Genomic DNA, 6,599 nt, shown 5'->3' with positions numbered 1-6,599 from the left:
CAGACTCAAACGATTTGCTCTCATGAATGTGCAAAGGTGGGCTAGAAGACGCTTTTCTGTAAAACTATTAAAAATTAAAACTAGTTTCAAAAACGACTTACATTCCAATAAGTCTATTCTTCAACAGTTCACCTTTTAAACATAAACAATGTAAAGTGGGCAGACTGTATTCTTTAACAATTCACCTTTAAAAAAAAAAAAAAAAAAAACATTCACTCAAAACACCCAGACCAGATTCTAACTCAGGTCCCCAGCATAGGCCTAATTTCTACCACTGCACACTATCTACATTTCTGGCCTGTACTGATTTAAAAAAAAAATCTTGATTATCTGGTCACCTCATGAGGCCCACTGATCATTTTGAACATCGCCTTCTCTATCCTCAATTAGAATGTCATCCATCACGGCTGTAGCACCAAATTCCCACTCCAGTCAGAGCGGTGACAACGAGCTGAACTGTGGGAAGAGTGCCTGTGAGTGTCTGACAGAAGGAATCACTCCGCATGAGTGCACCTGACTGGCAGGATGTCACCCTCAATCTCTTTACTGACACAACTCCTCGAGTTCTTGAACAACAGCTCATTTGCATCATGTTACATCACCTACAGAATGCATAAAAACCAGCTGTGTTGATATTTAAGAGTTAAAATTGTTTATATAAAAACTTTGTATTGCTCGGTGAGATTGATGTAGCTCCTCTATTATTTACGGGTGTTTCATCTCTCTCAGTTGAAGCTGTCTTGTTCTGTGTCAGATGAATTAATGTCCCATTCAAGCGTCATTCATTCCCACATTTCACTTGTTCTCGAAAGCAACGCTATCGCAGACATTAGTAACAATCCATCTAACAGGGAACATTCTCAGAACTTTGTCTAAACTCTCAAAGTTATGAATAAATGTTTTTCAGCAATATTAATAGAATGTTCGTTCAAAGTTATTGGATCTTTAATAATGTTCCAAATTATTAAAGCATTCAAAAGTAACATTCCCATAATGTTTGCAAAATGATGGAATGTAAAATGGAATGGGAATGTAGTCTCTTTGCATAACCAAAAAAAAAAAAAGTAAAACATTTTTTTTTCAATGGATGCTTTGAACATTCACAGAAAATTATGGAGTGACACATTCATGCTTTCAATATTGAATTGCCCAGGAAGAAACTCTCTCTCTTGTAGACGAACATACAGAGAAAAACGTGAAAGAAAGAGACCTGAGCCCATCTGTGCTGTGCAGCTTTATTATTTTGAGCTTCTGTCTGTAACATATGTTAGGCAAAATTATAGATTAGGGACTATTTATAAAGCAACAATAATTGTTTATATACAGTATGTTTTTTTCTAGACTCCAAGCCCCTTAAGGTTATGTTATTTAAAATCTGCTTAAAGGATAGTTGACCCAAAAATGAAAATTCAGGCATCATTTACTCACCTTAATACGACTTTCTTCTGTGAAACTAGAATTAGGACCAATTTTGAATGTGGGTCTCTTTTTTTTGCATGCAATTATGATGAATAGGAACTGACATTTTTAAGCTACAAAAAGATTGTAAAACCACCATAAAAATTATTATAGTGACTTGACGTAATAAATATATTTTTAGACATAAAATATTCATTTCAGATAAAATCATGAAACCTGCAGGCTACATTATTAAGAAAAAAATGTCCATTACAATGTACAAACCAACTAACCTAGTAGCAAGATTAACAATGCAACAGTATTACAATAATACTACCTACTGAGGTTCTCTGAGATCATTTTCACTACAATCAATATTTGAGACCCAAGATTGCAGCAGTTATGTTTGTATGAAATGAGAGCGCGAGTGGTGTGATACGAGAGACATGAAAATAGCGCCTGATATATGATTGCTGGATGCTGCGCTTGACAAATCAGAATCAAGTATTCCAGAGAGAAGCAATATCAACAATCATTAATATCATTAATAATAAAATATCTTCATTTTTAGTAGGCCGTTAAGTAAACCGAGACGACTGAATCATTTAGTCATTTAGGTGAACAGGGAATCAGTCTGATTTGTGAATGAATCATTCACACCGATTTTGAAACTGTATCAACTGATTCATTCATTAAAAATTATCAGACTCAAACGATTTGCTCTCATGAATGTGCAAAGGTGGGCTAGAAGACGCTTTTCTGTAAAACTATTAAAAATTAAAACTAGTTTCAAAAACGACTTACATTCCAATAAGTCTATTCTTCAACAGTTCACCTTTTAAACACAAACAATGTAAAGTGGGCAGACTGTATTCTTTAACAATTCACCTTTAAAAAAAAAAAAAAAAAAACATTCACTCAAAACACCCAGACCAGATTCTAACTCAGGTCCCCAGCATAGGCCTAATTTCTACCACTGCACACTATCTACATTTCTGGCCTGTACTGATTTAAAAAAAAAAATCTTGATTATCTGGTCACCTCATGAGGCCCACTGATCATTTTGAACATCGCCTTCTCTATCCTCAATTAGAATGTCATCCATCACGGCTGTAGCACCAAATTCCCACTCCAGTCAGAGCGGTGACAACGAGCTGAACTGTGGGAAGAGTGCCTGTGAGTGTCTGACAGAAGGAATCACTCCGCATGAGTGCACCTGACTGGCAGGATGTCACCCTCAATCTCTTTACTGACACAACTCCTCGAGTTCTTGAACAACAGCTCATTTGCATCATGTTACATCACCTACAGAATGCATAAAAACCAGCTGTGTTGATATTTAAGAGTTAAAATTGTTTATATAAAAACTTTGTATTGCTCGGTGAGATTGATGTAGCTCCTCTATTATTTACGGGTGTTTCATCTCTCTCAGTTGAAGCTGTCTTGTTCTGTGTCAGATGAATTAATGTCCCATTCAAGCGTCATTCATTCCCACATTTCACTTGTTCTCGAAAGCAACGCTATCGCAGACATTAGTAACAATCCATCTAACAGGGAACATTCTCAGAACTTTGTCTAAACTCTCAAAGTTATGAATAAATGTTTTTCAGCAATATTAATAGAATGTTCGTTCAAAGTTATTGGATCTTTAATAATGTTCCAAATTATTAAAGCATTCAAAAGTAACATTCCCATAATGTTTGCAAAATGATGGAATGTAAAATGGAATGGGAATGTAGTCTCTTTGCATAACCAAAAAAAAAAAAAGTAAAACATTTTTTTTTCAATGGATGCTTTGAACATTCACAGAACATTCCGAAATAATGTTTTCATACTTAATAAGCATTTTAACTTAATAAGCAAAACGTTCTTAGCACATATTTTTGTTAACTGAAAATGACCAAAGATATCATGCTTTAAATAGCCATGAAGGGTGACCCTTACAATCCTAAAGGCTTGAATGCATTTCAAAATAAATCACGTCTTTATGCACAGGATGGGAATCTACATTAGAACCAGAATAAGTCATTTCTGCAGATATTAAACTGAAAATGCCTTCATATAAAAAGTGAAATCTGATCAACCACTAAAGAAGCACAATAAGATCATAATGTAACAATCTAAAACAGAATAGAGAATTTAGCGTAATAAAATCAGCATTATTTCTAACATTGATCTTTTTCTGTAAATCACAGAGGCATAAATCATGCCGCAGCAGGCGTCCATAGGAAGTGATTCGGGACATTGTGGGAACACTGAATTGCCGTAATGGCCATAATAATGTTCAGCTATTAGTGTAGGGCAGTAATATTTGATACAGGCCACACATTTACAGTGCTGTTTAATCCTGCTGTGGATGGGAGTGCTCTATGATTGACCCACTAATCTGCCTGTGGTTCTGACCCACCTTCAGTCCAATAGCTTCCTCACCATTAGTGATCAGGCCAGGTGATTTTCACATCTCACTCTGTCCTCCTTTCAAATCCTCCATCGCTCCCACTACCATACACTCATATATTTGCATGCATATTATGCCTTTTTATCTTATTTTATCCCTTTGAACTCTATTCACTATGCATTCATTTTTATTTTTGTGTAATCTATGATAAAAAAGTGTGACTGAAAAACCATCAGTCCTCTCAGAGGATATGTTATTGCTTAAATGTTGTTTATTGCATTGCTCAAACGTTGTTTTATTCAAATTCAACATCAAACAGCATTCACAACCATTTTAATTCCATAATATATTTCTACGAAATGGGATATCAAATGGGAATAAATATAGGGTGGGATTTCGTCCACTAGGAACTGATTTAGTCATGAAAAATAAGAAGTAAAAAGATTATGATAAAAAATTATGAAGACAAACTTTTTTGAATATCATGTACTGCACAAATGATTAGTTCACAAGAAGCTCAGCAACATCATACTTTTAGATGAGCTCTGTTTATATTGTGTCTAATATTTCTTTTAAAATTCCTTTAGGAGAAATAAAAATAGAAAAATTTGACAGTTGTTGACACTGTTAGTTATAAAATGAATGTGGGTAGCATGACTCAAACATTTTGTAATAAAATTATCCCTAAACCAAATGATCTGAGTTCATATTGAGCTTGCTGACATTTCATTGCATACTTTAGTATCTTGGCAAATCACAGCTGAGATCTCATCTGAAATGACTGAGGTGTTCCTAGGTTTTCTTTTACTCCCCAGTTAAAGGAATAGTTCACCAAAACATGAATAATTGCAGAAAATTTACTCACCCTCAGGCCGTCCAAGACGCAGATGAATTCGTTTCTTCATCTGAACAGATTTGGAGAAATTTAGCATTACATCACTTGCTCAGTAAATGGGTGCCGTCAGAATGAGAGTTCAAACAGCTGATAAAAACATCACAAGTAATCCACATGACTCTAGTCTATCAAATAACATCTTGGGAAGTGAAAAGATATAAAAATAAATAAAAAAATAAATAAATAAAATTCATAATTAAAACATTTTTAACAAACCATTGCTTCCTGCTAAAATATGAGTACAGTGAAAATAATCTCATCTTAATCAGGAGAGAAATATGCACAGATCAAGCACTGTTTGCATGCAAAAACAGTTCAAACCCATTCTAAACATATATGATATATGATGTGGAGGACAACAGGGGATGGACTTTTTCACTGCAGGAAGCATTAATATGGATTATGGACTTGTATTTTGGCATTTGGAAGCAACAGTTAAAAGATAATATAAAGATAATGATGGATTTGTTTCATAAGACATGAAGAGTTGTGTGAATTATTGTGATGTTTTTATCAGCTGTTTGAACTCTCATTCTGAACTCACCAATTCACTGCAGAAAATCTATTGGTGAGTAAAATTTCCACAGATTTTCAGTTTTGGATGAACTATTCCTTTAATCTCACTGCCGTCTAGAAGGAACAACTGAGATATTACTATAAAGCAATATAATTTGTGATATTTCTTGAGACTGGATTGTCCAGAGCTATCTGCAAAACACCCAACACCTGACATAGCCATAATTTTAACTGGATTGAAAAATACGCCTCTGCATTTATGCTATTAAAAACTCCACTGTATGGCTTAATATGTTTGTATAATTGGATCATTGTGGAGTCACTCAAACTGTTAAATGCTCAAATCGATCACAAGTGCAGTATGGAGTACCTCAAGGCTCAGTACTAGGGCCGTTACTTTTCACGCATTACATGTTACCCTTGGGAGATATCATCAGGAAACGCGGTGTTAGCTTTCACTGTTATGCTGATGATACTCAGCTCTATATTTCTTCGTGGCCCGGCGAAACATACCTATCTGAAAAACTAACGGAATGCATGGTCGATATAAAAAACTGGATGAAGAGTAATTTCTTACTGCTAAATTCTGAAAAAACAGAGGTGTTAATTATAGGACCTAAAAACTCCACATGTAATAACCTAGAACACTATCTAACGCATGATGGCTGCTCTGTCAATTTGTTGTCATCAGTTAGGAACCTAGGTGTGTTATTTGATAGCAATCTTTTCTTTGAAAGCCACATTTCTAGTATTTGTTAAACTGCATCTCAAAAATATATCTAAATTACCTGTCAGTTTAAATCTAGATTAAAGACCCGTCTCTTTAACCTGACTTACACACTAAGACATTTCTAATATTCAAATCCGTTAAAGGATTGTTAGGCTGCATTAATTAGGACAACCGGAACCGGGAACACTTCCCATAACACCCGATGTACTTGCTACATCATTAGAAGAATGGTATCTACGCTAATATTAGTCTGTTTCTTTCTTATTCCGAGGTCACAGTAGCCACCAGATCCAGTCTGTATCCAGATCAGATGGTCACTGCAGTCACCCGGATCCAGTACGTATCCAGCCCAGATGGTGGATCAGCACCTAGAGATGACCTCTACAGCTCTGAATGTCAGCGGAGACCAGGACAACCAGATGAGCCCCAGAGACAGATCCCCAGTAAATACCTTGTCTCCTAGATGGCCACAGGAACCAGTCGAGTCCTCTGCTCAATGTGACTTTAATTGCAGCCTGGAATTGAACTGCTGGTTTTGTCTGATCAGAGGAGAACTGGCCCCCTGACTGAGCCTGCTTTCTCCCAAGGTTTTTTCTCCATTCTGTCACCGATGGATTTTTGGTTCCTTGCCGCTGTCGCCTCTGGCTTGCTTAGTTGGGGAC

Source organism: Sinocyclocheilus grahami, unplaced genomic scaffold (genome assembly GCF_001515645.1).
Source record: "Sinocyclocheilus grahami isolate Dianchi unplaced genomic scaffold, SAMN03320097.WGS_v1.1 scaffold1700.1, whole genome shotgun sequence".
NCBI lineage: Eukaryota > Metazoa > Chordata > Actinopteri > Cypriniformes > Cyprinidae > Sinocyclocheilus > Sinocyclocheilus grahami.
The sequence above is the reverse complement of the archived record's forward strand: the minus strand, read 5'-3'. Positions refer to the sequence as shown.